This window comes from Triplophysa rosa, linkage group LG13 (genome assembly GCF_024868665.1).
Source record: "Triplophysa rosa linkage group LG13, Trosa_1v2, whole genome shotgun sequence".
Classification (NCBI taxonomy): domain Eukaryota; kingdom Metazoa; phylum Chordata; class Actinopteri; order Cypriniformes; family Nemacheilidae; genus Triplophysa; species Triplophysa rosa.
This window is the reverse complement of record NC_079902.1, coordinates 2,850,366-2,872,133: the sequence shown is the minus strand read 5'-3', so window position 1 is coordinate 2,872,133 and position 21,768 is coordinate 2,850,366. Positions and strand designations below refer to the sequence as shown.

General features: G+C 39.0%; 1 long non-coding RNA gene across 1 annotated transcript; it reads left to right on the top strand.

Annotated features, from left to right (window-relative positions):
• Positions 1–10,395: 10,395 nt before the first annotated feature.
• On the top strand, positions 10,396–15,569 carry LOC130564039 (uncharacterized). The gene is made up of 3 exons (XR_008964185.1): positions 10,396–10,505; positions 14,117–14,181; positions 15,405–15,569. It is a non-coding gene; the product is annotated as an uncharacterized LOC130564039 (long non-coding RNA).
• Positions 15,570–21,768: the final 6,199 nt, after the last annotated feature.

The window sequence follows — 21,768 nt, the reverse complement described above, 5'->3', positions numbered from 1 at the left end:
GAAACGAGGTTGAAGAAGTTGCATAGAGAAGGCAATCTAGTCATTTAATATCACCCTAAATGTATGTAGATAGGGTTACCACACATAGCCTACATACTCTTTATTAGGGACATTGCCGTAAAACATTATTCGGTCGAGATTTCTAAAATGTCTTTGCACACATGAACAGAAACTGCACAACAACAGGTCTGCTATGAGACACTTGGAAGAGTACACTTGGACATGGAAGCATGTGAAATTATCCACTAGTGATCACATTTATTGTAAATGCGCTGGATGGAGCTGATAAGAACTTGAGTTGTTTGTCGATGAGACTCGCACAAACCAGCTCAGAACGCCGAGAGAAACCAGCGCATTTCACTGAAGTCTACGCAAGCATTATGATCAATGCGTTTGAAACGCATCTGCAAATACAGTTTACATTCGCATTTCCTAACTTTGCACTGCATTGCTATATTTGCTATATTTATGTTTATATTATTGTCCATACTGTTCAGCACTTTTGTCAGCCTGGTTGCTGTTTTTAAATGTGCTTTAGAAATAAAACAAACTTGAAACTTGAACATCAAATAACAAATGTATCAAACACATTAATTTACTATGTGTCAGGAATGAGTGGAAGAACCCAAGCGCAGGCAGGCAGTGACGGGGTTAACAGATATTTATTTAAATAAACAAAACACAAACCCACGAGGGGGTATAAATCAGGAACTAAACTAAGAAACAAACAGAAAACAAAGACTTCCCACGAGGGGGCAAAATGAAAACAAGAACGGCAAAACTAAACTTCACTCCGCTCGCTCGCTCACTGTCACGGCCAGCTCGTAAAGCCGTAACAAAACAAGAAGGTGAGCACGCGTTCACAGTTTTAAACCCATTTCTGGGACAATTTAAAACCACTCATATTTATATTACTGTTGACAGTGTAAATGAATAATGTAATGTGGTGCGTGTAGTGAGAATAGGAGTCAGTTAGAAAATCAGTGTAGTAAAATGTAAGTGTTGAAGTGTAATGTGTAGCTGCAAAACGCGGCAAGCGGCTAGTCGCCAAACGTCAGGTCCGAGCTCGAGGATGGAAGGTAAAGAGAGAGAGAGAGAGAGACGCAGCAGAAGCAGTCCTTTTTAATCCCGGGAAACACTGGGCCCTAATGGTTCCCGGATCGCCTCCAGCTGCTGCACCTCAGGGCAAATAAACAAGCAACTTAAATTAGCCACTATGAACCTTATACGGGAACCGTCACACCCCCGGCCATAAAACGCAGGTTCCTCCATAGGAACCCTGAGCAAAAAATATTCTGCTCCTGCTAGACATTGTACAAATAACATACTTTATTAAAGTGAAAGCTACCCAGCCACCAATTACAACAAACTACTTTTCGTTCACCAAATTATATACAAAAGTACTCAGACCAATTCCTTTAGAACCCTGCCCAACCATGGTCAGACCAACCCAAACGCTCCCGCCACCACTCTGCAACCTCAGCAACTGGTGCGCACTCAGAAGCTCTGTTTAAGAGGGAGGAAGAGCAGAAAAAAGAGAGCAAACAGGGGCAACAACATGGCTACAGCACGGGAGCACGCGACAACGCGTCTGCTACAATATTATCTTTTCCTTTTATATATTGTATGTCTAAACTGTACGACTGAAGGAATAATGACCAACGAATTAATCGCTGATTAGGACCTTTTAACGATGCCAAAAATGTCAGCGGGTTATGGTCGGTATGAACTTTAATAACGGCACCACCACTGAGATAAACGTCGAAATGTTTTAAAGCCAGAATAAGGGCAAGTGTTTCTTTTTCAATCACCGAATAATTTAACTGGTGTTTATTAAACTTTTTCGAAAAGTAGCTCACGGGTCTGTAAATACCCAAGTCATCCTGCTGAGCAAGAACTGCCCCAGCGCCCTCATGGCTCGCATCCACGTGCAGTTGGAAAGGCTGATCAGGACGTGGAGCGGCCAAGACTGGTGCGGTACAGAGGAGCTTTTTCACCTGCTCAAACGCCTGCTGACAAACAGGAGACCAAACAAATTTAACATTTTTCCGAAGCAAATCAGTTAAAGGAGCAACAACAGAAGAAAAGTTTTGGCAAAAACATCTATAATACCCAACAAGACCGAGGAATCGCATTAACTCCTTTTTAGTAGTAGGAACGGGGAACTGTTCAACAGCTAGAACTTTAACTGCCACGGGACGGACTTGGCCCTGGCCTACAACTCGGCCCAAGTAAGTCACAGTTGCCTTCGCAAACTCACACTTTGCAAGATTAACTGTGAGTCTCGCCCCCGCCAAACAAGTGAAAAGCTCCTGAATACGCTCCACATGATCCTCCCAAGTATCTGAAAAAACCACAACATCATCAAGATAGACAGCACACCCAGGCATATCCCCAACAACGTGGTTCATTAACCGTTGAAACGTCGCAGGTGCATTTCTAAGACCAAACGGCATAACTGTATACGAGTATAACCCGGTCGGAGTAATGAAAGCAGATACTTCCCGAGCACGTTCAGAAAGCGGCACCTGCCAATACCCCTTCAACAGGTCAAATTTGCTCACGAACTTCGCAGCGCCCACTTGGTAAACGCAGTCCTCCATTCTTGGAAGTGGAAATGAGTCCGGTTTCGTAACAGCATTAAGTTTTCGGAAATCTGAACAAAAACGAAAAGTGTTATCAGATTTAGGCACTAAAATACAAGGAGACGCCCAGCTTGAAGTACTCAACTCCGCAATTCCATTTTCAAGCATATACTTCACTTCCGTGTCCAAATATCTACGATTTTCAAAACTAATCCTATAGAAGCATTGTTTTATGGGTTTTGTTTCACCCACTTCGATATCATGCTCCATCAAATGTGTACAGCCGGGTGTATCTGAAAACAAACATGAAAACCTGTGTATTAACTCAGACAATTGTTTAGCGCGAGAAGCAGGCAAGTGTGAAAATAACATGTCCAACTGACATAACGTCTCAGAATTTTTTAAACGACCGTGTGTCAATTCACTGTCAAAGGTACCCATATAAGTATCATCACCGTTTGCACCACAAACCCAACGCTGTCTGTAGCTGCTAGTGTCATTAATCATAACCGGTATTCACTGTACCCTCTGTATTCGCCTCGCCATCCCCCGTCTGAATTACATTTCGCCTCACGAACATAATATGGGTTTTAACAAGTTCACATGACACCCCTGTATCTTCTTTCTACGCTGCAGCGTAGAGAAATCAGGTAGTAATTTTGGTCAAGATGTTTGCTTTGAGGACAAATATAAGGGCCAGAAAAATTTAGCTTGAAAAGGGCGATGTTAATAATCGCGACCAGAGTGCCAAAACCTGGCTCCCCCGGCAAAAACGATCGCACCTCACAACGACGATCAAACAAAGTCTTCATTTTTTTCCTGAGACAAAAGTAAGTTTTTCTTCCAAAGCCAACTTTCTAGCTGCACTAAAGACGGTGCCCATAAAACCATTTAACATAATCCACTAAAATTTTAGGTGGATCGGGCCCTTTCAAATCTCGTGCAACCACTGCCTAATGGGCCGTTAAACTGAGGGCGCAAAAACCAGATTCGTTTTGGAACAAACCCAGTACTTTCCTGAGTGACCTCTCTGGCAGCTAACAATCAACCAAGGCAATCCCTCCTCCCAATCCCTTTCCCAACTCAGTGCAATAAGCGCGGCAGGGAGTGACTTAAGGCGTCTGATGGAACCGCTCTAAAGCCCCCTGGCTGTCAGCATGATAAGCCGTGGCTTGGTTGTGTCGCACCCGAAGCTGCTTTCAATACCTGGAGGAACAAATGAGATGTAAAACAGTCCCTTGTGGTCCCGAACGGATCACCTCTTAGGAAATACCAAACACAGAAGATAAACTGGGAAAGAGACGCGTACTAACAGACTTAGTCGTTATTGTACGTAACGGATAAGCTGCAGGTTAAACGCGACACGTGCTTTGGCACATAACAGTGAGCAGATAAGACGACCCCAACTTAGAACGTGGTAAAGGACCCACACAATCAATGATTAAGTGTTCAAATGGTTCAGACAGTGCAGCAATTGGTTGCAAAGGAAAAGGCTTTAAGGTCTGGTTAGGTTTAGCTGTGAGCTGACAAACATGACATGTCTTAATATAAGAGGAGATGTCTTTTTTAAGGCGTGGCCAGAAAAACTGTCTTAAAACACGATCATACGTTTTCCTCACGCCAGCGTGTCCAGACTCATCGTGCGCTACCTTTAACACAGCAGAGCGAAATTTAGTGGGAACAACAATTTGAAAAACAGGATCACCAACTAAACCAGTGTGTGGCAACCATTTTCTTACCAACAGTGAATCCTGAATAAAGTATCCCCACGCACAATCAACCACATCGCTCACAGGGAGCACCTGAACAAAAAGACCTTTAAGTGACATGTCAGCTTGTTGCTCAGCTACTAACTCACTACAAGAAATAGCCACAGGAAAATCTGACAAAGGTAATGCAATATTACTGTCATTTTTCTCCTCTTTATCAGCATGAGAGCGCATCATGGCTCGAGTCACCGCGCATGCTGTAAACACATCCGGAAACTCTTGGCTGATTTCATCAGGCTCAGGCACAGCTAACGACACTGACTGTGTCTCACCAGACGTAGCTACAGGGGAATTATCACCCCACATGTGCGCACCAACCAAATTGTTACCCAAAATAATAGAAACGCCTTCCATCGGCAACGCCGGACGCACGGCCAACGCAACTTCACCCTGAAACAATTCACAATCTAGAGACAGTTTATGCAGAGGAACAAAAAGAACATTTAATCCAATACCCCGCACAGGAACACAAGTACCCGTCTCCGTCTCATCAGACAGGGGCAACACATCGGCACGGATAAATGAATCAAATGCCCCAGTGTCTCGGAGTATTTTTACTCGCACTCTGTTGTCACTCCCCACCAATGACACATATCCTTCTCTAATAAAAGGGAGATATGATTGAAACGCCTCCAATACAACGTTCTTTTCTTTCTGTTTAACATTAGTATAGTTACTAAAAGGCGAAGCCAACCCAACCCCCTTTGGTTTCGCATAATATGCTGTAGACCTGGATCTTAAATGGCAGTCTGCTTTAATATGCCCCCTTTTGTGACAAAAATTACAAACTTTAGGATAATCACGCGAACCAGAAGGTTTAAACTCGTACTGTCGCATCACATTGTGACGACTGAAACCCTCGTTTCGCGCACTGTCTCTAAACCCCACATTATGCACAAATTCCCGGTGAGTTAACACGTATTCATCTGCCAGTACTGCTGCAACGGACATCTTTTCTGGCAAACAATTTTTAAATTCCTCCAACAAGACCAAATCACGCAGCTGGTCGAAATTTGTTACTTTTTTCGCATCGCACCAGCGATCAAACAACGCAATCTTATCACGTCCAAACTCTACATAGTTTTGATTTTCAGACTTTATATAACGGCGAAATTTTTGTCTATACGCCTCAGGCACTAACTGATACGCCCTCTGCACCGCACTTTTTACCTCCTCATATTTTCCACTCTCCTCATAAGAAAGCGCTACATATGCCTCTTGGGCCTTGCCTGTCTTGTCAACGTCCTTTTCAGAAAACGGTGGAATCAACCGAATACATTTATTTATGTCAAGATCCGTCTCATTAACACTACTGCTCGATTGCCTATCTCTAAAACGCAACGATTCACGCCTTGTAGTTTCCTCTATTTCGAGTTTACGAAGCTCAAAATTCCGCTGAAGTTCCCTCTCGTTCAACTCTAAACGGCGCATCTCCAACTCCAACTCCAATTTACGCAACCCCAAATCCGAACCTGGGACCGCAGTCACATAGGGGGAAGTAGAACCAATGGGGGGAAGAATATCTTTGTCCGCTAAAGCAGCATGTACCTGATTTTTAATCACTTCTTTTTTATCTTGCTTCGAAACAGGCACCTTAAAATGAGCAGCGATTGAGAACAAATTCTCTCTATTACATTGATTAAGTTTGTCAAGGCTTGGTTGAGCCACAAAATCCTCTATATTAGACTCCATCCTCAGCTTGTCCCAAACACGCCACGCATGTTACGTTCGCTATGTGGATTGTATACATAGTTCTTGTAAGCTTTTAACGCACAAAAGGCACACACATTAAAAATAATAAACACACAAAATACATGTGAAGCGAAGTGATAAGTCAAGCTTTGTGCACAACTATAAACCACCAATGCACCCCTCTATTCTAAGCCTACCTACCCAACTCACCTGTTTAACTCGATCCTAACTCTTCACGTGTTCAGCGGCGGCTACTTATGCATGATAAACCAGCAGGTTTGAAAGGCAATCTACAAGAGACGACCCAACAAAAAACCCTACGGACGTGCTGCCGAGAACACCGCTTGCGCGGTGAACACACAACCGCGTTCCACGACACTATAAAAAAACAAAAACAAACAGGTGAAGCCTAAAGAGGTGACACCTCTACAACCTGATCAGAGGGCAAAGGCAGCAAACAAAAACAAACAGTGCACAAAACAAACACTTCACTCACCTGTACTTTCCGTCGAAAACGCAAAATGTAGCCTCCACTCCAACCTTACTCCACACTTTTCCAACAACGCCGTAATCACCAGCGTGCTCGCTCACGTTCCATTGTTCAATCATTCGGCGCGAAGAGAACAACAAGAACACGCGCCATGCAAACAACGTGTCACCTAAAACATCTAAGGAAGTACTTTATCAACACCGAGCTTCAATGCCTACGAACGAGCCCCAATTTGTTACGGCCAGCTCGTAAAGCCGCAACAAAACAAGAAGGTGAGCACGCGTTCACATTTTTAAGCCCATTTCTGGGACATTTTATTAAAACCACTCATATTTATATTACTGTTGACAGTGTAAATGAATAATGTAATGTGGTGCGTGTAGTGAGAATAGGAGTCAGTTAGAAAATCAGTGTAGTAAAATGTAAGTGTTGAAGTGTAATGTGTAGCTGCAAAACGCGGCAAGCGGCTAGTCGCCAAACGTCAGGTCCGAGCTCGAGGATGGAGTGTAAGGAGAGAGAGAAAGCCGCAGCGGAAGCAGTCCTTTTTAATCCCGGAAAACACTGGGCCCTAATGGTTCCCGGATCGCCTCCAGCTGCTGCACCTCAGGGCAAATAAACAAGCAACGTTATATTAGCCACTATGAACCTTATACGGGAACCGCACCTCACTCACTCACTCACTCACGTCACTCCATCACTCACTCACTCCCTCACATCACCTCCCTCACATGCATCCTCTCATCCCTCACTCCTCCCTAACCACACTCACTCCGCCGCCCTACTCTCCCCACTCGCTGTACTCGACGCTCACTATCCATCCAGCGCATCCTCACATGCACCTCACTCACTCGCCCCTCACTCACTCGCACGATGACACGAAGAGCACAAACATCACGCACATAAACATACGTAATACACGAGCACAGACAAAGAAACAAGAGGGTATTAAAGGAAGACAAACGAGGGATAACGACACGGCAGGTGTGGAATAAACACTCAGGGAAGATAACAAGGAAACGAGATGGCGGGACAAGACGAGACACTGGAGAGAACGATATTATTGTCAAGACAATAATGTTTCTCTCCACACATAACAAGGCTTGTCATGACCTGCACAGACAAGAAAACATGACTAAGAAAACATACATATGAAAAATGATGGTGTCTAATTACACTGTTGACAATCCAAAAAGGCACAACGGAATTTAAAAGAGTAAAATCAGTCAGTGCAAGTTTTTCATGAGGAGTGTTACCCAACACTATATGTTAAATGATGATGTCTGTCCATGTGATCAGATTCGTACTGAGATAATTTACAGTGATAACTGTGATCATAAGGTTTATGTAGGGCCTATAACATATTAACATATGCAAGTATAAAAATAATGATATATGTAAAATCAAGGCTATAACACAATAAAATTAAATAAAGTAAGATATGGTTTTTTTTTTACAAAGTGGTAGTTCTTGTTGGATCCAGCCTGTGTTCCATGTTCATTGTTAGTTGATTCTTAGTTTGTGTAACACAGAGTTCGTGATGCACACCTCACAGCTAACAGCGACACCAGTGGAACACTATTACCTATGGGAGAGTACTTGGACCAGAATCAGAAGGTAAGATTTGTCTCGCTAGAGTAAAACGTTAGCAAAGTTAACAAGCAACATATAATGACTACTCAGACCACAGATATGAATTTAACCAGGGAGAGGGAATATGTATTGTTCTGACATTTTGAGTTCTTTTAGATAAACTGGAATCAATATAAAAATGAAAGTTATAAGCAAATAAACCCAGATAAGTAAAATACAATGCTTTATAGAAAGGATTTAACAATAAGGACAAAATAAGAGAAAATTCCGAATTAAAAAAAAAACAATTCAAAATCCCAAAATCAGTTCACCAGTGTTCTAAAACACAAAATGAGTTTCTAAATGCTGCTAATTTTCAATAGCAGATTTCAAATGAAATCAATGTTCAATGTCCCATTTCAAGAAAGCATAGATTCCAAGGAAAAAATATATAGATAATCGTATTGTCTCTTAGTGGTGAAGGAAAAAAAACTTCCGTTCATGTCCAGAGAAATCCAGGAAACTTGAGAAAAAAAACTCAAGATATAAGCAACTTTATTGTCCTACCAGATCATAAAATGTGTTTTCTCTGTTCCAGGTACTAACTGATGGGATGGCTCGCCAGTCCGAAACAGGAAGTAAATCCACACACGGACAAATTTCGGGATCACAGCGGCAGGGATATTCAATCACACATGGAAAGAACACAACAACAACAACAAAAAACCGGCCTTGCAAAAACAAAGCCAAAACAATCATCAGTATTTGTTGCAATAAACCATTTTAAATGAAATAAAAGTCATTTTCTTCCATCAATCTGCACATATGCAACTCACAATGCTATTAACCATGCGCTCAATTTAGCAGATCTAGGCATAGCGCTAGCAAAGCTAGCATCACATGGTGCACGTTTTTTCAGCAAAAAAATATTACATCCGATGAAATTATACATCTTTTAAACATTCTCAACTATATACACACACAGTGATAGTATTAGGATGTAAATAAAGCATTTTCTGTCATCCACTATAACTGTTTAAACTCGACTATTTCCGCATTCACTCCTAAATAGTGACATCCAGCTCTCAGATAAAATAAAACATTCCTTATAAAGAAAATGGTACTCACCAAGGAGAAATGTAATACAAAAATTAAAAGAAATGAGGTATTTTCCCGCAAAACTCAGGTTAGATTCTATTCCTTCGGTTTGTAAGCGCTAAATTTCTTCAACGTCATTTCCACCTATATCTCAGAAATTATCATGTAATCTTTATCTGTATGTACTAAGATCATCATCTTTAATCCTCATACTCGTGACTACTTTTTTACGTTTTATACCGTTTCAGTGTCACTTACCGGATACTTTGCGGGGCAGCTAACTTTTCACTTTCTCAGCACCTTCTTCCTTCGTTTAAATTAGTTATAATTAAAACAACAAACATTAATGTTCTTTTCTGACTTAGTGGTTTTTAGCAACACCCATAAAAATAATAAAATAAAATGTAATTACAATTATCTATGAACTAGCTATTGACCTGTGCTACATCTCCTCCTGCCTGAATGTATGCAGGTCCCTCTGCATGCTGGAAGTTAAATGATTTCAGTGGGACGGCATCTGCAAGGGGGGCTCGGATCTTCTAATGAGGTAGTAAATGCTGCGCTCANTAAAAGAAATAACTATTATACACGCGTGGCTTCGAGACCGCTGATTTTATGTGTTGTTCGAAATGAAATATTATCAAAGAGATACAAGTAATTATGGGACTGTTTCACTGTACATTTTAAGTATTTCTATCAAAATATTACTGAAAAAAAACATAATCTTAAAACATAAACGTATTTTTTTTAAATAATAAGTAACATTAAAACATAATATCTTACGTTTTTTTGGAAATGCCAATGAAAAAACAGGAGCCAAATTTTTGCGACTAAATTCTCAAATTAAAAGAAATAACTATTATACACTCGTGGCTTCGAGACCGCTGATTTTATGTGTTGTTCTGGGACATTTTTTATCAAGATATTTTGTGCATAACATCGCAATTTCACTTCTTCGGCATACTTCAACATTTCAGTCCTACTACTTCAACAACAAAAACACAATGTTCTGGTAACGTCATTTTATGATCAAAAATGTAAATAGAAGGTTCCTTTTTGTTCCAAAAAAATAACGGGAACCAAACACTAACGTTAGGGGAACGTTCTAAGTTTATTTCTGAACGTCTGCGTTCGGAGTGTTCAGTGGGTCAGTTGTCATGGCAGCCACAGAGCGGCGCGCGCGTTCGAGAGTGCGCGTGTGCGTTTGTGTGTGTGTGTGATGGGGCGGCTCCGGTTTCAAACACAGCGCCCATCTTTAACCCAACAGCACCGGACAGTCCCGCAGCGAGATCCGCAACTCTTGTAAGTTATTCTCCGTCAAACTCTTTCATTTGGTGAGATTTCTTTGATGCTCTTCTCATCTGATACGTTGTAACGAACGCGCATTTGATGGAATCAGACATTATTAGATCGACGCGAGCGGTGGCGCGCATCACTGGCGCTTTGTGTGTCGTTGTTTAAATACACTTTCTGCCTCTGATCTGCGTTTGTAAACTCTTCCCGTCGGTCTTCATGGCTGCAGCCTGTTGATCCTCAGTGCTGGACGGGAAAAGCGGATTGTATTCCCGGCAGAAGGTCTGTGAATAATACAGCCAATAAACAGATCTGCGAGTAACGGGACACGAGTTAAGTCATGTATCTGATCATGTGAGTCAAGAGTAATATTTATATAAACATAAGACTAATGTGGTGTCCAAAACATTACTGAGCCTCTTTAAAGTGAACTGACAGGAACATTTAAACATAAGTGTGTTTATTAAACTACACGACACGTTAGTCTATCCCTGCGGTTGATTTGATTAAAACAAAGAGACTTAAAACAAAGCTGCTTTTCGTAGGCCTACTAAAAACTTTATACAATGTCTTCGTCATTATTTGGACATTTGTATAGATATGTAGCTTAGACTCAGACAGAGATGACGTACCTCAGTTGTGGTGTCATTACATTAAATTAAGGGTTCTCAGAGCTAGGGTACTTTGTTACCAGGGAGACAGCAGTGTCACTGAAGAGCATGCTGGAAGTGAAATATGAGACATGAGCCAGGAAACAGGCCCCATCACCAATAGTTTTATTGTATATTTCCAGTCAACCAGTAATGAAAGTTATGCAAAAAGTGTGCAAATATGATTTTAAATTTTAGGATACCAACAAGCTAAGTGCTAACTGTAAATATTTAATGTCATTTCCACAACATGTAACATGAATGTAATAAAAACAAAATGTGAAGTTGGCAGAAGTTATGTTTCTTTTAAAAATGCTCAGAAAATGGATTTTGTTAAACAAGCTTAATATACTTCTAAAAGAGTCTAAAAGTGCTTTTTAAAGAAGTTTATTTCCTAAGTTTAGAGATGAAAAACTGCCCATAGTTAAAGAAACTCATTCCTAGGTGGTTGGCGAAGAGTTCAGAGAAATGTTATGCCTCAGTCTTTTTCAGTCACAGTATCATTCCTGAGTTATTTCAGTCGCAGTGAGTTTATCAGCTGAAAGTGACTAGCTGGAAGTTCTGCCCTTTACCAGCTTGTCAGATCCACGTTTCCGGCAGCTGCTTTGGGAGAACGATTCATTTATTAAGCAGATAACACGTCAGCTACATCCATGTTACTTTACCCTCTCATTTTTTATTACTTTATTCCGTTGTAATTACACAGAGAAAAGTACTGTAACAGTCTAAAAATGTTATGTTTTGCTAGAAAAAAGTCAAGCTTAAAGTCCCAGTGAAATAAAAAATGATAATGCCTGTTTTTTCATGAAATATTGTAGTGTTTATTGTAAGCAGTTTATCAATGTGGGTCATTCTCTTTTTTTTCATTCGTGTGCCCTCAAAATCATTAGTTAAAATCTGAAAATGCACTTCCTTCCTGTAATGACTATCCATCTTAAATGACGTACAGTATGTTTGACGGCTTGGGCGGAGCATCCGTTAACTCCTCCCCTTCAACTGTCAGTCTGCTGCCAGTTACATTTAAAAATACAATGGCTGTTTTTATACATCCAATCAAATTGCAGAGAAAGACGAAAGCCACGCCCACAATTTTTCCTCATTAGAAATTCTATTTCACTTGGAAATGCATCAAAATATGGAAGTAAAAATGATCGCAACTTCCGGTTCACGGGGAATTGAATGTGAAGATCTCTGTGCGTAAACAGTCCTTTAAATATGTTACGGAGGATGAGAGCATCAGTCTTGGACACTTTTCATTATTTCTTCATTTTTATTGTACATGAATATTCTGTTTTTGAGAACATCTAATTTTTTTTGTTTGTTTAAATTACAACATATCATGCACTCAAACATAGCTGGGCACATTATGGTAATGATTTTTAGTAGAATATTCAGTAAAATACGAAACAAATTCATTCCCATGTTAAAATTATTCTATGTGCAAAGTAAAGAACACAGTTATCGTTATTCTGAAGATTTTTTGTGTTACTTAATTGTGTTGGATAGCTATTTGAAAAATGACTGCCAAGATGTTTTAATGGTTTCGTGAGAATATATGCCAATACTTTTTTATGTTACATGACCCAAATGATACTCTTTCTAAAACAACTGCTGTCCTTACTAAATTAAAAGAGTAGAGATGCACAATGAACCAACACAAAGTAACAAAGAATAAGTGTATTTGTATTAACTAACCATGTCGATCATGGTTAGTTCATGTTAACTCTAATGTCAATGTATGAGACGAGAGCTGTATCACGGGATGTAGTATTTGTCTGTTTCAGAAAGAGACGTTTTGCTGTCTGTTGTATTTATTAAAACAGTGTGGTGGGGGTGGCCATGGGAAGATGTTAATCCTGACATAAGAGCATTACAAAGCCAACAGCAAGTCTAATGTATACATGTAGAGGCCATTGAGTCCAGTGCACAGATATGCTTTCATGCTAATGCCTCTCAACTGTATAGAAAAAAGTTCCAAAAGTAAAACTATCATGATGATAAAATGTAGCTTTCTGAAGCAATACTGTTTTTTTTAAATATATTGAAATGTGCTGAGGGTGACCGCTGTGTCCACACACAATGTTTTATTATTCATGCAGATACTGTTTGTTTGTACATTTTTACATTGCAATGATTCTGTTTCTGAATCGTGCTTTTGTTTGGCTCTTTTTTGTTATATTGTACTGAAAGTATAGTATTAAGATTATATTATTGTGTGTAGTGTCATGATTCTGCCTCATCATGTCATGTCTTTCTTTGTCTAGTGGCAGGATCATGACAGAGCCTCATGTTTTGTGTGGAGAGAAACATTATTGTCGGTCACGACATAATATGCGTATAAATAATATTACTTTTTATCATTAAAATTGGGTTCTGCTTCCATCGAAGCCATCAGGGCTGTCATCTGTTCAGTTCTATTCAAAGTATTTAAATACTGACATGACATCCCAACTTCATATCATTTACCAGTCACGGGCAATATAATCCATTTGTCCGGCTAATCTGTTGGCCACACCAGCTATTGTCCTATTGTATAAAACATGGCCATGCCAATGGTGTTTATTGGCTTACAAGTGTATCTTAAAATGCAGGCCTTTGCTGTGCCCCATCGCCATAGGAACCACTGGGATGGTCAGACAATGTTTCTGCCTTCATCCGACCCTGCCGTCACCTCATCTGAGGCTGATGTCTTTAAGATTTGACACTAGTGGTTTAACACTCTGCGTCTAAACTGAATGTTTTAAGCAATTTGCACTGATCTGCACTGTGTGAAGACACATCTTTGCTTTTGATTGGTCTATCAACTAGTTTTGATAAACCTTCACACAATAAAGAGTGTTCACAGTTAACTGTAAAACGAAACTCTTCAAACTTCTCCATAAAAAGTTTGTAGTGACGAGATGTACCAATCATCTACTGTAAAAGCTCAAAATAATCTGCTAAGTAAATTGGTCCATTTGTTGATTTCAGGCACGGTGCGAGGCCCAGGTTATGAAGCAACAGAGAGAGGACAGAAAATATGATTGAAACAATGGGTGAGTTTATATCTTTTGTTTCTTCTGTAATTGGACTGTACAGGGTTGTAGGTAATTGGTTCTGAACAAAAGAGTGTTCGTCTTTTTTAATAAACCAGGAGGCCGTCTGTGAAGGCAATGATGGTCTTTCTGCATGTGTCTTTGAAAGTAAAAAGTAAAGCTAGACCTGAGAAAAGCATTTGTATTCGGATGCTATTAAGTTTGATATGTTGTTCTTTATTGCAGTAACATTTGTAATTGCAGCCAAAAATCTTTTTGGACAACCAAATAACAAACAGCACGAGGCAATCTATAGAAAGGAAGATGTTACTGAAAATTGTTGCTTGTGAGACAGTTTACAGTCAGTGGTTTTGTGAAATGGTACAACGTTGTAATACTCTCACACACATTGGTTTAGTCACACTCCGTGTGTATGGAAATGACCTACACTGAGTCAGACAATCCTGGAGGGTACAAAAAGCTCTTGAGCAGGAATGCAACGACTGAGTCCCGCTCACCGGATTCTGGAGCTCAGCCAGGTGTTAGCCAGGCATGGCTAGACAAACCAGAGCTGAAAACACTCAATCCCACATTATAACACACACACACACTGCTTGCTTCTACAATGTTTCATGAGAAAGGTTGATTTGTCAAAAAAATAAGTTTGTATAATAAAATTTGATTAATTATATTATTAAAGGGATTTATTATAAATATATATTATATTATTATAAAGTATTTGATTAAAGGGATACTTCACCCAAAAATGAGAATTCTGTCATCATTTACTCACCTTCGAGTTGTTCCAAATCTGTATAAATGTCTTTGTTACCCCCCCCCCCATTGACTCCCATAGTAGGAAAAAATACTTTTTTAATATATTTTTTTGTTCTGTTGAACACAAGACATTTTGAAGAATGTGGGACAGCAAACAGTTCTGGGGCACTTTTGACTACCATTGTCATTTTTCCTACTATTGCTGTCAATGGGGGGCAAAATCTGTTTGGTTATTAGCATTCTTCCAAAGATCTTTCTCTGTGTTCATCAGAACAAAGAAATGTATACAGATTTGGAACAACTCAAAGGTGAGTAAATGATTTTTCCCTTTTGAAGTGTGATACCAGAGTATGTGAGTGGTGTAAAATGCTGTCAGATAATCTATCGTAATTTCTGAGGTGAACCAACAACGAACAGCATTTGTTTGGAAGCATTACAGTGATTTTAGTTGTGTTTGCGTGTGGCAGACACCCAGCATTGTCTTCAGGCGATGGAGAGGTTACAGGCTCGCCTGAAGGAAAAGGGACCAGATGTTCCTGCCGAGGAGAAACTGAATCTCCTGAAGACGGTCCTGCAGAGTCCTTTGTTCCACCGAATCCTCGCCCTGCAGAAATCAGTACAGCATCTGAAAGAGAATGTAAGAAACAACACACTACCCATGATGCATTTGTGAATGGCACAAGAACACTGACATGACGTTTATCTGCATTATCCATAATTCAAATGGAAAACTGATGTTTTTCTGTTTGATTGGCTGTTTTGGAATAGCGTGCTACCATTTGCTCATACTAATTCTGCTGTGTGGTATTTATATTGTGAAAAGCATGCAAATTTTCAGAATGCTCATTTGTCAAAAAAGTTGAATCCTACTCTTTAAAATCTGTCCTTTTTGTTCTGCAAGTTGCTAAAAATGTACGAGGTATGGAGTGCAGCCTGTATGTCTAACCAGTTAGCTTGTTTAGACCGAGGTAAACTTCATAAATCGGGCAGATTTAGAGGTTTTTGAGCTACATTTTTGTGTGACTTGGAGAGTTTTACGTTGGCAGCAGGTCAGTCTAAAGTATGCGAGTTATGCAGAGGAGTCAGGAGTAAACGAATGGAGCTTATCAGCTCCCTTCCAGCGTTCTCTCTCTCTTTTTGTCTCCCTCCTTACTAACATACTTTTGAACCACAGAGCATAACATTGTTAATAGCTAATGTCTGTTTCAAAGCAAAAAATGTCCCACACTACTTTTGCAACTCATTTTGTGGATGGTTGAAGAGGTGTTATGAAGTTGCATTTACATTTAAAGACCCCCTGTAGTGGATAATTGTATCACTTAAAACTCATCTTTGAACATCAAAAGAGCATATGGAAAGGTTTTTTCCTGTGGTAATCATTTCTTCATGGCTTAAAAATAGCTTGAATTTAACTCTACACTCTTGCTTTATTTCGGTATATGCGGAACCATAAATATGCAAATTAGTCCCCGCCTTCACTCAATCACACCAGCACGGACCATCAATAATAGATGAGAGATTGACGGGAAAGTATGTTTAGCTGAAAAGAGTATTGCTTACAGAATTAATATTTGCCGAATGATTGATGCTTAGTGATAAATTGACTAGAAATTTAAATTGAAACAATACTGAGCTGTTCATGTTAGGTGTTATCATTCATCTGCCATAATGTTCAATGCTTTCTCATTTACATGCCACTTACTAGATAAAAGCGTTTGCCAAATGAATACATTTAAATGTATACAAAAGTTTTTTTATTTTTTGTGATTTGAAATTTTTTTGGTTTAAAAGTCTTTAGACAATTAGTTTTATGTGCATTTTAATGTTTTGCATCAGAAACGAGTGAAGGAAATGCCAAATTTCGAAATAATAACCGTTAATTTGCCAAAAAGTTTTTATTGTCACAGTCCCACCGTCTTGTTTATGATATTCTAGTCGTGTGGTGGGATCGGGGCAGAGTTCTTGGGTTTTATGTGGGAAGGCCATGAGATGTTTATGTTTTTACCTCTCATGTGTTTTCCCAGTGTCTCGTCTCTGTTCCCGCCATCTCGTTTCCTTGTTGTCCTTCCCTAAGTGTTTAATGTCCCACACCTGCCCCATGTCGTTATCCCTCGTTTGTGTTTCCTATAAATACCCTCTTGTTTCTTTGTCCTGTGCTCGTGGATTGTACTGTGTAATGTGTGTTGCATATACGTATGTTATGTGCAGCTTCTTGCCATCGTCTTGCCTTGTCCTGTCTGTGATCCGGTTTTGTTAGTAAGTTGTTTTAGTGTTCTTTAGTTTGGTTTGTTTGCTGTTCTTGCTTTTGTTTTGCCCCCTCGTGGGAAGTCTTTTGTTTTGTATTATCGCTGTTCTGTTGCGTTGTGTTTGTGTCATGTGGGTGAGTTACTGTTCTGTATTTAGTTTAGTTTATTGTGGTTATGTCAAGTGTTGTTATTATTTCTAGTCTAGTTAGTCCCTGTCCTTGTTGCTATGTTTTGTTATGTTCCCCCACGTGGGTATTTGTTTTGTATTTTTTAGTTATAATTAAAGTCTGTCTTGTTAACCCCTTACCCGCTGTCTGCACTTGGGTCCTCTGTCCGTGTCCTCACCACCCACGTTCATGACATTTATACTTACTTGAAAAGGGGTTTTTCATTATTAACCCTTTTCCCGTTTCGCATTAAACCTATTTTGTGAAAAAAGTTAATGCGAATAATGGGAGATGGAATAAAATCTGCCGAATAAAAATGTCTCCAGTCACGTTACTGCACTATGAGACGGTGTGACTTGACTAACCAGAGTAGGGTCTTGTTACACAGCATCTGGGATTTTGTTCTTGTCATTCTTAAATGCCTGAGCAAAGTCGTCAAAGTATTTCTGTAATTGCCTCCCAGAACTGTCACGACTGCGTTTCCCAAACAACAGGCATCCACAAACAATAATAACAATTTGGATTTAATCAAGTCCTTGGACTGATCGTCCTTGTGTTCATAGGAGGCTTAGTCGCACACAGCCACTTGTTATTTTTTTGCTACCCCAAATATTAGATGTCTGCATTCCCTTATTTACTGTCCCAACTTATGTTGAATAAACATTTGACTTATTAGTCTCGTTATTTCTCTTGTATTTATTTACATTATTAAAAATGGCAACATTTCATTGTTATGCGAATGATACGCAAATTTATCTACCCATAAAACGCAATGATCCTGATACACGGAACTCCCTTTTTGATTGTTTGGATGAGGTAAAAATTTGTTTTTCCCCCAAATTTTTATTTTTAAATGAATCCAAAACTGAGGTTATAGTCTTTGGTCCGCCTGGAAATCGTGGAGGCAACAATATTGATCTGGACTACTTAGCTCCGTTTTCTCTACCATGCATCAAGAACTTAGGTGTTTTTTGGGATCATAGCCTTAACCTTGACAGGCAAATAAACGCAGTGATCAGCTCTTGCTTTTTTCAATTGCATCTTCTTTCTAAGATTAAACCCATTCTATCTACTAAATCTCTTGAGACTGCCGTTCATGCACTGATTACATCCCGACTGGATTATTGTAACTCCCTTTACTTTGGTGTGTCCAAATCTTCTATCCATCGCCTTCAATTGGTGCAAAATGTGGCTGCAAAATTTATTGCAAGGAAACGAAAGTCAGATCATGTGACTCCAATCTTAAGATCACTGCATTAGCTGCCTATCCATTAGGATTGAGTTTAAAATTTTACTTTATGTTTTTAAATCACTACACAACCTGGCACCGAGTTATTTGTCCGAGCTTCTCCATCCCTATATTCCAAAACGATCTCTGAGGTCTGGGGCTCAGGGTCTTCTATCCACCCCGCGAGCACGGCTTAAGCAAAGAGGGGAAAGAGCATTTGCTATTGCTGGCCCCCGGCTCTGGAATGGCATGCGTATATCAGATCAGCACAGTCTGTCCACGCTTTTAAATCTTCTTTAAAGGCGTACTATTTCGACTTGGCATTTGATTTACTATGAACTTTGCTCTTGTATGCATTGTCTGTTTTGTTTTATTGTGATGAGTTGTGCGTTTGAATGTCATGGTTTTAGGGTTTCATATATATATATTTATGTTTATATTATTGTCCATACTGTTCAGCACTTTGGTCAGCCTGGTTGCTGTTTTTAAATGTGCTTTAGAAATAAAACAAACTTGAAACCTGAACATCAAATATCAAATTTATCAAACACATTAATTTACTATGTAAAAATTAATGGATGGTGTCTAATTATACACTGTTGACAGTCCAAAAAGGCTACAACGGAATTTAAGAGAGTAAAATCAGTCAGTGCAAGTTTTCATGGAGGAGTGTTTACCCAACACTATATGTTAAATGATGATGGGCTGTCATGTGATGCAGATTTTTCTTGTAAACCTGAGATAATTTACAGTGATAACTGTGATCATAAGGTTTATGTAGGCCTAAATAACAATAAACATATGTAAGTCATAATAAATAATGATATATGATAATAATAATGGCATAACACATAATAATAAATACACAGTAAGCATATGTACATGTAGTTCTTGTTGTGATCCAGCCTGTGTTCCATGTTCATTGTTAGTTGGATTCTTAGTTCGTTTTTGAGTATGTCCTGTTTCCTGTTTTATTTTGTTGTCCCAGTGTTTTTGATTATTGGCCTCATGTTGTTTGTCTTCCAGGTGTTTCTTGTCTTCTCGTTTATCCCAGTGTATTTAAGTCCTTGTGTTTTAATTGTCTGTGTCAGTCGTTGAGATGTATGATGTTATTTCATGTTCCCTTTTAACTTGTTTTGTTCCTTTATTAATTTTTAGGTTTCATAGGTCTCCTGCCCCTTTAAAGCCACATCTCACAATAAATTATGAAATTAATAATGAAATGTTTTCACAAATGAAGTTTAGTCTAAAGAGAGTGTTTTTCACCATTTTAGGCCATTTGTTGAGTGGCGATGAACTGTCGTAACCTGTAAGCTGCTTTTACTTTAACCTGAAGGACTCAAGGAATGTTTTTGGGCAAATACTGATCTGTGAAATGTTTCACAAATCTTAATAGTCATTTTAAACTCAAAAAGACTTAAGTAAGAGGCCATTATTAAGTTGTGTGGGTGTCCTGTCCCTTTAAAGCCATAGATCACTATTAGTACTACTATAGTATAAGTCAATTTGTGAACATTTTTATGGTGACTTATACGAGTTATGCAGCTTTTTTTATGAATAAGAACATGACAAAATTGCAATGCCATTTGTTAAACTAACCATATTAAGTAAAGCAACATTGAAACAATGAAAACACTGAAACAATTCACCAATCACAACGGTACCATTACTTGTATGACTCTCTTGTCTTGTTTAATTTAAGGGTTATTATGTATAATATTTCGAACTGTTGGTGTTATTATTACAGGACATAATAAATACAGGTGTAAGATTATATAAAAACGACGAAATTTGTTTGTGAAAGTTTTCGCAAGTTAGGCTGCGTAAACGAGTAAATTGGCATGAAATTTGAGTGCATGTACACTGAAGGTAGCTGTCAATAGTAAAGACTGTGTATTTGTCATCCTCCATATCTAACAACTTAACACGATTTGACAGACAAAACTTTGCTGTGAAAAAATTCACAAATCAAACTGGACAAAATGACGGTCTTTTTAGGTATTTAAGTCTTCAGCTTCGTGAGTTATACGCGTTTTAAAAAAAAAAAGTCGCAAAAATAAAACGCGGATATCATGCCGGGGAAACCGCTTCACATGAATTCACAAATCACGGTGTGCAAAATAAGATAACGTCTTCATGTATACGGCAGCGCGATGCGGATTCACAACTTAAAAATGTCCGAATGTCAAACCGCTAAACTATCTTTACTGCGGTGTTTCACCGCCTTCTTTTAGGCGTGACGTAAAAATACGAATGTGAAATATGAATAAGTAAAAAATAATGTTTGTATTTTGGGTGGTATAGCAGATCGGATTTATATATGTTNAAGATATAAGCAACTTTTTTTCCTACCAGATCCTAAAATGTGTTTTCTCTGTTCCAGGTACTAACTGATGGGATGGCTCGCCAGTCCGAAACAGGAAGTAAATCCACAGCACGGACAAATTTCGGGATCACAGCGGCAGGGATGATTCAATCACACATGGAAAGAACACAACAACAACAACAAAAAACCCTGGCCTTGCAAAAACAAAGCCAAAACAATCATCAGTATTTGTTGCAATAAACCATTTTAAATGAAATAAAACGTCATTTTCTTCCATCAATCTGCACATATGCAACTCACAATGCTATTAACCATGCGCTCAATTTAGCAGATCTAGGCATAGCGCTAGCAAAGCTAGCATCACATGGTGCACGTTTTTTCAGCAAAAAAAATATTACATCCGATGAAATTATACATCTTTTAAACATTCTCAACTATATACACACACAGTGATAGTATTAGGATGTAAATAAAGCATTTTCTGTCATCCACTATAACTGTTTAAACTCACTATTTCCGCATTCACTCCTAAATAGTGACATCCAGCTCTCAGATAAAATAAAACATTCCTTATAAAGAAAATGGTACTCACCAAGGAGAAATGTAATACAAAAATTAAAAGAAATGAGGTATTTTCCACGCAAAACTCAGGTTAGATTCTATTCCTTCGGTTTGTAAGCGCTAAATTTCTTCAACGTCATTTCCACCTATATCGTTTTTACAGCTGTCCATCTTTACCCGGAACTACTTTTGCAGGGGGCGGAGCTAACTTTTCACTTTCTCAGCACCTTCTTCCTTCATTTAAATTAGTTATAATTAAAACAACAAACATTAATGTTCTTTTCTGACTTAGTGGTTTTTAGC